Source organism: Tupaia chinensis, unplaced genomic scaffold, assembly GCF_000334495.1.
Source record: "Tupaia chinensis unplaced genomic scaffold, TupChi_1.0 Scaffold000495_1, whole genome shotgun sequence".
Lineage (NCBI taxonomy): Eukaryota > Metazoa > Chordata > Mammalia > Scandentia > Tupaiidae > Tupaia > Tupaia belangeri.
The window spans coordinates 259,201-271,516 of NW_006160007.1; positions in this window are offsets into that span (position 1 = coordinate 259,201).

Consider the following 12,316-nt stretch of genomic DNA (forward strand, 5'->3'; position numbering starts at 1 on the left):
AAGCAGGCACAGCTTAGGTGGATCTTCTGATTGGAATTTTTCAAAGTTGCCATCAATCAGGCTGCATTTTCATCTGGAAACTCACCTGGGAAGAATCTGCTTTGAAATTCACTCAAGTTATTGGCAGAATTCATTTCCTTGTAGTTTTAGGACTGAGAACCTAGTTCTTACCACCTGTCAGCTGGAGCCCACTTCAGCTTTTAGAAGCTGCTTTCGGCCACTGGAGGTTACATGCAGTTCTTAGTGGCCGACTACAGTTCCCTGCCATGTAGGTTTTCTCAACACGCTTGCCTGTTTCACAAGTCAGCAAGGAGAGTCTGTGAAGTGAATCTGCTAGGTTTTATATCACACAACATAACATGGGAGTGTCATTCAATGACATTTGTCATATTCTATTGGACAAAAACAAGTCTTGCCCACACTCAAAGGCTAGGAAGTGACAGAGAGATGTGAACACCTAGAGGTGGGGATTGATGGGAGACACCTTAGAGTGTGTCTGCCACGTGTTTCTTACCTGGAGAGTAAGGAGAGAAAGTAGGTGCTCACTTAGGTTGCCTTCAGCCATGGCATCTGTATGTCTAAAGGAATACTTTTACCCAAAGCTTGTGTCTGTTGGCTACCCTTCCTCCCCACTATGTCCCACTTCTACATTCCAACACAGAGTCATTCTGTAGCTTTATCTGTGTTTTTGCCAATGAAAAATACAGACTTATCTGTTGCCTTTCTGAGACTAATAACCAGAAAGGCTTCTTCAACCATCCTAAGTGACTTGCAATTTCTATATACAACAAGGCCTTCACTTTTCCCCTACTGACTATATTAACTTGAATTTCTCATACTTTTAATTTTTCTCTTGGTATATTCTTTTGTGAATTCTCTTGAAGAACAAAAGTTCTTTTTTTGCTGATCTAAAATTAGCAAATTTCTTCTTTCTGAAAGTGCAGATTCTAGAACTATAACTTTGATTGAACTCACCAATTTCTAACAAATATCTCCATCATGTTGTATTTTGGGGGGCTACTTTCATCAGATCTAATCTTCAAGTTACTATTGCTTAGAAACCTTACTTCATAATCCTTCTGTCACACCCGATATAACTCCCTTGCTTACTGCATTAGCTCATTATTGCACTGCGAAACAGAAGTACCTGAGACTGGGCAATTTATAAAGAAGAGAAGTTTATTAAGCTCATAAATAGGGTGCCTAAGAATTCCAAGGGCATGGGCTTGGCATCTGGCTGGCCTCTGGTACTATGTCATGACATGGCTGAGGTAGCAGGCAGTTCAGCAGCCATGTGCAGAGAGAGTAAAAGAGACAGAAGAGGAAATAGGCAGTTTCATTTCCTCTCTTTGTCCCCACCATGCTCCCAGACAATTAGATGGTGCCCTCCCATCAGAAACCACCTCTTAAAGGTCTTCCTATCTCTCAAAGCCTTTATATCTGGGACAAAACTTCCAGATCATGAACCTTTGGGGCACGAATCATTCGAACTAGTATCTAAACCATAGGACTTGCTCTACCGTCTTTTCTTTTTTCCTTCCTTTCTTCTGTTTCACCTTGCTTAGGCTATGACTAATTCTAGCCCTGCTCTGAAGTGTCTGCTACCTCTCTTCACCTTTTCTCAATTTCCTCTTGGCACATCCCTTTTCTATACTGTTTCACCACTGATGCTTCTAAATATAGGCCCACACCTCTCTCACTATCCCATTTATGGTTTTAAAGTGATGTGCCCCATAAGACAACAGCTTGAAACTCAGGTATCTCCAACTTAAGCTTCCTGCTAAGCCACCACTCTGGCCACTCTTTGTGCATGCATGTGACCTCTCCCCTCCCTCTCCTCTCTACATTGTCCTAGTTTCTCTAACTCCTGGGCTAAGTTGTCAGAGCACTTCCTAATGCCCTGCCTCTTCTCTTTTTCTTAGTTTTCTCTATTCCTGTTTCCCACTCCCACCCCACCTCTTGCTACACCGATGAGAGAAAGACATTTCAAACCTGGGGCACAACAATACAGAGGTACACTGTGTCCCCCTGAGATTTGAGTAAAGCAATTCCTACTGGGACACCTATCTCCTGAAACTCTTCTTTGAATCTCTGGCCTCACAACAAGGACCCCATTCTTCAGTGCAGTAGTATTTGACCAGTGCTTCACAGGATAAACGGATAGAATTGGTATGTTGGTAGAATGAGGGCAGGAAATCACCTGGTGCTACCACTGAGAAACTTCTCACAATACATAGATTGACAGATGAACTTGTTTTAGGTCTCTGATGAAGTATCAATAGAGGGGACCAACTGGGGAAGCGTTGGTACCAGAATGTCCTGTGCTGCTGGACCCACATGGGTAGGTCCTGGGTACACAGCCTGAGATGTCCAACTACATGCCTGGTGCGTGTCCCCGTGATTCTGTCTGTCTGAGGCTGGGAGTGGATCTGTATGAGAGGACCCTGCAGAAGTGCCTCTCCCTCTCTTTCTGAAGAAATAAATAAATACACTTAAAAATAAAACAAAAGAACAGGGCCAGCATGTGGCATAGAGGATAAGATGCAGGATCTCACATGGCTAACTTGTGGTTTGAGTCCCAGACCCTGTGGCTTGAAAACATGTAAGGCGTGTGTGCAGCATGCCCAAAATCCTAAGAAGAGAATGGAGGAGAAGGGATTGCAGCATGGCCATCCTCCATGGGAGGTGATTTCTCATGTTCTCTCTCTTTCTCTGTGCCTCTGTCTGGTGAGTGCAAAGCTCCCTATGGCAAACATTTTAAACAAAACAAAATAAAACAACCAACAGAGGTCCAACAGCACCGCTGCAGGGGTGGACATTACTTGGCCCACCTGCCTCTTACGTTCCCTGCCTGTCCTGTGCCTGTGGAAGACATTATTAATCAACTCTAGTACTCAGACATATTGAACCCATTCCCCTAAGAGTCCTCCCCACCCTCAGGCCTTGAGAAGCTACTGCCAATTGATGAAACTGAGTACATGTCATGAAATCTATTTGTCATCCCTGCTCTAGAGCTCAGGGAGAAAAGGGGGGAAAGAGCTGGAAGGGGAAATAAACAAGAATACGGGGACCTCAAACGATGGCTTACTCTTTTTATGGCACATTTAACATGATCACGTTTCTGATTCTCAGTCCTGTAACTGACATAGTGACACCTGAAAAGTATGTAGGGTCTCTACAAATTAAAGAGCCAGATTATAATAATTTTTAATTTGCTTTATTTTTATTTATAAATTGGGGAATCATAAAAAGCACAAAGTTTAGAGATTTTTAAAATTCAAGAAAGTTAGGTGCGTCAGGTTCAATACTTAATATGCGATAGGTATTGAGCCATCATTGATAATGGATATTAACTAGAACTTACAAGCAGTTGGCCTCTTGGAGAGGTTTGGGTTCTTTGACCACCAACATAGCCTTTCTTGTGCAGGCTAGGTAGCATTCAGCCTCCTCCTCGGGGACATGCCATGTGGAGTAATGGGCAGACCCGCTCCCCTCTATATTTACCATGTCATGGCAGAGTGGTGTGTCTGCAGGATCTGCAGCATTGTGTGAATTATAACACACTTCCCAAATGCAACCTGACCCCGGCCCCTCACTGTGCTTCCCGTTACCTTTTACTTCACCTCAGAAAGACCTTCATGGGAAATGTGGTTTTAAAAGTGTTGGAGGAATTTGTCATCAGGGACCTCTTTAGTTACAGAACCCAAGTGAAGTAACCAGGGCAGGAAATACATCTGTTCCGCAGCACTGGGTTGCCCCAGTGGGTACACAGCTCTCCAACTCCGGGAGAACTTTCACACACCAGCGTCCTATATCATAGCCATCTGCCTCAATAAATCCAGCACCTATTGCTAGTTAAAACCAGTGGTATCCAGGGATGGAACGCTTGATGCATTTGCTACTGATGAGGCTAGGAATCGAAAGAGCTGCATTCTCTTTTCTGCTTCATTACGTTCAAGAGCAATTAAGAAAAGTGATTTTGTCATCACGCTCTTGGCAATAAATGCAGTTTCAGAGCTGTAGCCTTGAAGCGAGAAGGGGTCATAGGTTTCTATCTCGTTTTGAGGTTAAAGCTAATGGTGGTCATTGCCACAGACTTTTTGCCTATCTGCGTCTCTATTTTACAACCTAAAAATAAAAAGGACAGATGAATGCACTTACCTGCTTTCAAAAGACCAGTGAAAGTTGGAGACAGCTGGTCCTCAGGGACCCTTTTGTTGCACAAAGGGTCATACTTTAAGCCTGAGATCCTTAGAGGGAAGGTGCTATTCAACCTGACCCCTGGATCAAAGGTTAGGGGTTTGCCAACAGGCATAAGGGAGCCCTCCCAAATTTATGAAGTGTTCTGAGATTTCAACTTCTATTCCAGACCTGGCAGGCACTTCCTTTCCTTCTCCTTGTGCCTTCAGGCCACACATTGCAGCACTCCAAATAACTGTAAAAGGGAAAGTGGGATGATATTAAAGAATTTGGCACATCACTGGGTGTTTTTTTTTTTTTCATTTTTATTGTTTTGCCTGTGCTCCAAGCAAAAAATATTTGAAAGGAATGAGGAAAAAAAAATGAAGTCAATGATTCCAATTATTGTCACTAAACATGTTTTGTTTCAATCCTGGTTACAACCACAACCGACGTTACCTTTTTCATGAAAAATAGGAGCTGCATTAATTTTTAAAGTTTTTGAACAACATAGGGTTTTAAAAGCAACAAAGGAATTCGATCCTTTTCCACCCCCTGAGCCCAAACCCAAGAATTCAATATGAGTGGCCAGAGGCGTAAACAATTGTTCAGGACTGTCAATGAAATGTCAGACACAATGCAGAAAGTCTTAACTAATTTTTCTAAATTTCAGATGAACTTAGTGGTGGAATTAAAAGAGATTTTTAGATGAACTCTTCTACCTTCCTTAAGACCTAGTCAAAGCCCTAAGTGGTCATCTCATTCCTTTACTCCAGTGGTCACGTCCTGATTTCCTTGACCTTCCAAGGGTACAGGAGGTATTTTTACTCGATCAACTATTTGGAGACAAAGAGAGATTCAAGATAAGTCTTACACAAGAAACCAGGAGTTTTATAGTTTTATTAGTATAGTGGCCAAGTCTGTCTAGTAGCACATTGACAAAGGATCTCGTGATTGGAGAAGGGCTGAAGGGAAAACCCAGTACTTCCATTAGAAGCTGTTGGATGCTATAAACAGTTCCATACTTCAGTGCTCCCTGGATTTGACTTTTGGATGCCCATTCAGGTTTTCTAGAATTTGAGTAGTAGCAGTTGATCTGTCTTTCACTAATCTCACCTTCACTTACATGCCCCATTTCTTGGCACACCATACTTGTAGCCACAACCACCATGACCCACAGGTTATTTGAACTGCATACCCTGGTCTATTTTTAGGTCTTTCTGGGGATTATATACAGAGAACATTGAGCATTTACATGCAGTAATTGGAGCTTTAGAGTTGGGAAGAAAAGAATGAACACTGCTGTATTATGTAGAGTATTGGGATGTGACCAAGGGCTGCTCTTCCCAATATCACTTCACACTACTAGTTGTGTGGGACAGAGAGGGGTTTGATCCAAGCCACAGAGCCAGAGTCTAGTACAAAAAAGCTCTAGCTATTATCAGTCAGAAGGCTTGGTGTTTGAAGGGATTTATGGCATTGCCAAATCTACTCTGAAAGGGAGGCAACTTAGTCAAATAAGCGACAGCAAAGAACAGGTGGAAAAAAGAAAGTGTGAAAAGAGGATTTCCCAAGGGGACTTGGGAAATGATGAGAGTCAAGGTCCTGAGACGTAAGCCGATTTGGTCTGTGAGACTCTATTCCTTAACTCCTGATTTATTCCAGAAGGATATTCTTGCCATCCAAACGATACCACTCAAACAATCTTGGCGGATGAAATGACCAAGTCTCTTGGCAAAGATTCACCCACGGGGGTTGGCCTTGTAGCACAGCAGTTAAGTGCTGTATGTAGAAAGTTGTCTGGTCATGGTTCAAATCTGGAACCTAGTGGCTTGAAAACACACTGGCTACATGTTCCTGCATACCCAAAGTGTTGATTGGAAGGAGAAATGGAGGATAAAGGGACTGCAGTATGAATACGTCCCTTTGAAGGGTGTTTGCTTTTTCTCTCTCTGAGTCTCTTTCTTTCTGTCTCACTTGTGAGCACACACACCCTCTGGCAATTAAAAAAAATTAAAATATTCATCCATGTGCAAGATTGAGTGCAACTTACCAAACTGAGTATATTATAAAAGTTTTTGCTTTTCTCTATATATTTGTATACGTATAAAAATAGTAGCAATCCATGGTCTATAAGAAACTGACTTTTTTTTTTTTTTTTAGAGAGGTTTTTGCTATAGGGCACATGCGCTCGCCAGAAAGACAGAAAGTGATTAAGTCACCCCCAGAGGGATGGCCACGCTGCAATCCCTTCTCCTCCACTCTCCTCTCGGGATCTTGGACACATATGCACACATGCTCAGCATGAGTTTAAGCCACCAGGTCCAGGACTCGAACTGCAGTTGACCACATGGGAGTCCAGCAACATAGCCATTACACCAGCTGCTGGTCCCAGAAACTGACTTTTTAAAAGACATTTTTACCATACTCTATAATTATCAACAATATCCTAAATTCTGACCCTGGTGGCTATGTGATGATCTCTTCTATGGGTCTTCAGTGGTTTATTTTTGGCTTTAGCCTACAGGCTTTGTGCTTATGCGACCTTAAAGGATGCTTGTCTTGAAGGATGTTATTCTTCTCTGGTGGCTGCTACTATCTCAGCACAATCCCAAAAAGATGAACTCCAATTCAGTAAGATATGCCTTGTAGGGACCAGCAGTTGGTTTCCCACATGTCAGGCACATGTGTCTCACTCCAGTTTGAGAACTTAGTCAACAATCTGATTGTTCTAGCTTGAAGATTCGTTACTATTCATGATTTTCAACTATAAACGCTTACTTTACTTAACCCAATTTTAGTGACAAAACAAAGCAAGGTAAAACAAAACAAAACAGCCCATGCCTTTATATCATGAATGAATAAAGGATATTATGAATGAACTTCCTGGCTCAGGAAAAGGGTTCGCCTCCATACCTTTTCCCAACAAAGAACCATGCGAGAAGCTTCTCCACTGCCAGTTCTCTCCCTTCTCTCCGGAGCTCTGGGTTCATCCTCTCATCTGGATTGACGATGGTTCTAGGACGTTGCATGAGTACAGCGGTAATGGGAACTAAGTGAAATTCTTGCAGCCTTGATAAAAACTATCTTTGTTGAGCCGTTAGAAGACGTGAAAATAAAAGCTGCATCAATGACCGAAGGAAGTCATATTTGAGGCAAAGTATGCAATTTTGGAGATTTTGCATCATTTTAAGCTTGCACATTTTGAAACTATAGATAAGTCATGAGATGGGAAACAGATACATCCTTGAACTCCACAGATACGCTATCACAGCACGTAACTTTGTTTCAAAGCTTCCCTCCCCCAGTACTAGCTCCAACATTTTCCAAATTTCTTTTTCCGAGCGCCAGCACCATGCATTGTGCCACTTGACCTTCGTTACAGCAATTTTTACCACTTAAATTTCACACTGAACTTGCTGCTTTCTTTAGTGTCATTTTTAGTATGGTGTTAGTATGCTTACTTTGTGAATATGTGATTGAGATGAAAAAGATCCAAAATTATATTTGCATGTTATCTGCATAAATGCTAAAATAGCAGCACACTGCTGTTTGTCACCAGGGTTGAGTCTGAAGTTTCCACATACACGAGCAACAGTATAGTCCAGGGAACACCAAGGAAAGGTGCTAGGAATAAAGTAGCCCGCAGGTGAAGTAGGGCTGCTATTTGGCAAGGACAATAATATATGTTATCATTTCAAGTGATGTGGTTTCAGGAGCCCAGGCTGAGCCTGGTGGTTAAGGCTGCTGGATCTCCCATGGCCGCCAGTGCAATCTTGCAGCCAGTGGCTTGAGAAATATACCTAGGGTGTGTCCAAGCATGCCCAAAATCCCAAAAGGAGGAAGAGAAGGGATTGCAGTGTGACCAGGTCCGTGGTGAGTGCTCTCTTACTTTCCATCTCTCTCTCTGTCTCTCTGTCTAGTGAAGTTATGCATCCTCTAGGGAAAAAAGAGTGGATTTTACTTATTCTAAAATTTGGGGGAAGTTGACTTCAAGTAAATTTTCTCACATACTCTGAGACTGTATGAATATATTTAAAGCATTATTTTAAAGTTAAAAAAATCATATTGTATTCACAATAGAGAGCCCTTGCTTGAACACACGAGAGAGAAGCACCCTCCATGGGTTCTCATCGTATCGAGATCCCTTTCTCCAGCCCTCCAGCTTGGTAGGATCCAGGCCATGTGTACAATAGCACTGTTCTAATTTGTGTGAAAAGCCCTGCAGCAGTGCCTGAGGAACAGTGCCTAACAGTGACCGTAGGAGGTGTGCAGGTCTCAACTCCCAGCACCCCATACTCACACTCCTCAGATCCTGGGGAAGGAGTCCTTGGAGGTTCTCTGCAGGACCAACTTTCAAGGCTTATCAAGCTTTTCTTCTTTTCTTTTCTTTTCCTTTCTTTTCTTTTCTTTCTTCTCTTTTCTTTTTTTTCTTTCCTTTTCTTTTCTTTTCTTTTCTTTTCTTTTTCTTTCCTTTCTTTTCTTTTCCTTTTTAATAAAGAATTATTTATTTTAATTTATTTGTTATTATTTTTATTATTTTAAAATTTGACCAGAGAGAGAGGAAAAGTGAGAAAGCAAGCCACCAGGTCCGGGACTCAAACTGTGGTTGGCCATGTGGAAGTTTGGAACCTTAACCACGACATCACCTGTTGGCCCCAAGTGAGATAGCAACTCACCAGGTCTGGGACTTGAACTGTGATCTGCCATGTGGGAGGCCAGTATCCCAACAACCACGCCACCTGCTGGCCCTCTAAGCCTCTTTTTTTGAGCAATTTTCCCAAGATATGTTTCTGGGTCCTGGGACCCTAGAGTTTTCTCTCTCTATCATTTTAACTCTCTCTCAGTCCAGGAAAGCCTTTATAATTTGGTGAGAATCCTCCTTTCTCCCTTACCCCTGGCTCAGCTACTTGTTTTTTTCTCATTGTGATGGTTAACTCTGGGTGTCACCCTGAGAGGATTAAGCAATGCCTAGAAACCTGTTAAAGCTTTGCTTCAGATGTATCTGTGAGGGGCCTCCAGGGGAGACCCTGTGTGAGTCTGAGTGGACCTCATGGGGCAGATCCACTCTCAGGGTGGATGGGAACTATCCGATCCACTGGAGTCCCAAGAAGAGCACGGGTGGAGCATGAGTTGGCTTCTTTCTGAGAATGGGGTAAACTGCTGCTGCTGCTGCCTGGGGCATGGGAACTGAAGTAGACTTCAGGACCTACATTCCCACCCCTTCCTCTCCAGTTCTCAGGCTTTGCCTTTGGGCTCTGGGTCACATCTTCAGCTTCCCTGTATCCTATGCCTTAAGACTTGGACTGACCTGCTTCCCTGTATCCTATGCCTTAAGACTTGGACTGACCTATGCTACCAGCATCCCAGAATATCCAGCTTGCCTATGGCCGGTGCAGCCTTCAGTGTGTGAACTAATTCTCCTAATGAATGCCCTCTTGTATCTATCTATCTTTTTTTTTTTTTTTGGAGAGATTTTTGCTATAGGGTGTGTGTGCTCACCAGAAAGACAGAGAGAGACAGAGAGACAGAAAGTAAGAAATCACCCCCCAGGGGAGATGGCCACGCCACAATCCCTTCTCCTTTCTCCTCTCGGGATCTTGGGCTACACTGCAATCCCTTCTTCTTTCTCCTCTCAGGATCTTGGGCATGCAAGCACACGTGCCCAGCGTGAGTTTAAGCCACCAGGTCTGGGACTCGAGCCGTGGTTGACTACACAGGAGTCCAGTGACATAGCCATTACGCTAGCTGCTGGTCCCTTATATCTAACTTTATATCCTATTGGTTTTGTCTTTCTAAAGAATCCTGGCACCTATGAATCCTCTTCTGTTAACATCTTCTCCAGGGGCACCTAGAACTGGCCTTGGGTTTGGTATCAGCGCATGGCATAATGGTTACTACACTGGACTCCCACTTGGTTGACCATGGTTCAAGTCCTGGACCTGGTTTCTCGAAACTCATGCCAGGTGTGTGTACGTGTATGCCCAAGATCCTGAGAGAAGAATAGAGAAGGGATGGCTGTGTGGCCCTCACAGCTGGGGGATGGTTTCTTGCCCTTTTTTCTTTTTGGTTTTTTTTTTTTTTTTTTTTAGTGGGGGGAGGGTGCTACCACGAAACATAGGGTGCATGTGCTCACCAGAAAAACAGAGAGAGAGAGAGAGAGAGAGAGAGAGAGGAAGTGAGAAATCACCCCCCAGGGGGGATGGCCATGCCACAGTCCCTTCACCTCCATTCTCCTCTCGGGATCTTGGACATGCACACACACATGCCCGGTGCGAGGTTAAGCCACCGGGTCCAGGGCTTGAACCGTGGTTGACTATGTGGGAGTCCAGTGACATAACCATTATGTGACCTGCTGGTCCTGATGATTTCCCACTTTCTGACTCTGTTTCTTTCTGTCTATATGGTGAGGGCATGTACCCTAGAGCAAAAATCTCTCTTAAAAAAAGAAAAAGGAACAGGCTTGGGTTCAGGAACAAACATTGGGGCATGAAAGCCCTGGATCTGCTCATCTGTTTCAATGGGAAAAGAAGAGGGTTAGCATATAGCCTGGCTCCCATTGACATTTCAAAGGGCAATAACGGCTGAAGCTATTTTCCAGTGGTTGGGATCTGCTGAGACCTTGCTGTACTGAAGAGTCCACATTATATGAATTGCTGGGAGGCATTGCCAGACAAAATTAGAGAAGGTATGAGAGGGAGTGCCTAAAACTTATAAAATTTTTCAGAAACCCTATTTCCTTCTTAGGGAAAAAAAGGAGGACCCCTAGAGCTCAGATTTTGCTTCCTTCCTTTTTTGCATTTTCTGTACCCAAGCCTGTCCCATCCCTACCTTCTTGTGAATTAACCACAGTGCATGTGTGGACTTCATCTTTTTTTTTGTTTGTTTGTTTTTGCTATAGGACGCGTGAGCTCGCCAGAAAGACAGAGAGAGACAGAAAGACAGAAAGTGAGAAATCACCTCACAGTGGGGATGGCCACTCGCAATCCCTTCTCCTCCATTCTCCTCTTGGGATCTTGGGCATGCACGCACATGCACCCAGCGTGAGTTTAAGCCATTGGGTCCAGGACTCGAACCACAATCGATCACATGGGAATCCAGCAACATAGCCATTACGTCAACTGCAAGTCCTGAAAAACAAAGGTAATCATAACATAGCCATTAGAAGAAGAATTTATAATTTCCCTGTAGAGGATTGGGGAGATAAGAGTTTATAATCTGAAAAAATCTGTGGTATCAAACATTGGTCCAGTTAGAGATAGGTAAAATTGTATTATACATAACAATAGCTTTTTAGGGAGAGATAGAAAAAGAAAACTTCTTTTTTATTTTAGAGAGAGATTTTTGCTATAGAGAAAGCAAGGAATCTCCCCCCCCCCTTCCCCAGGAGGAATGGCCATGCCACAATCTCTTCTCTTCCATTCTCCTCTCAGGATCTTGGACATGCGCACACACACACACACACACGCCCAGCATGAATTTTAAGCCACCAGGTCTGGGATGCTAACTTTGGTCAACTACATGAAAGTCCAGCAATGTAACCATTACGCCATCTGTTGGTCACAAAAAAGAACACTTTTACTCAATGTAAGTTCTCTTTAACACCATAGAACTGTACCGTGCGTAAAGAAATAAATCCTCAAAAATAAAATTAAAAAATTGGAAAGTAATGTTTAAAATAGAAGACATGGTGAAGTCAGTGATTTGATGATTTACAGGCTTTATAAAATTCTTGATTTTAGCCTTCATTAAATTCGTTCCCAAGAAAGACTCAGCTACTTGTAACACGGAGTTTTTCATCCGTTATCTAGTTTTACACAATGAGTAATAGTTATAATAATTAATATATAAATGCATAATGAAACATGTGGAGACAACTGTCTAGAGAATAATGGGTAGATTTGCACTTACACCTGCTTATACGTAAAATACTTTAATCTGAGTTGTTAGCCTTTTAGTAGGGGGATTTAACTTGAATTCAATGACATTCATTTAACCTGACATTCATTAATATGTGTAGACTTATCCCTGTCCTTTTGCTACTCTTTTTTTTTTTTTCCAATTGCTTTGTGCTCTCTTACTTCTATTTATCTCCCTTTATTTTTCCTGGTGTAGCATACCTTTAAGTATTTCCTGA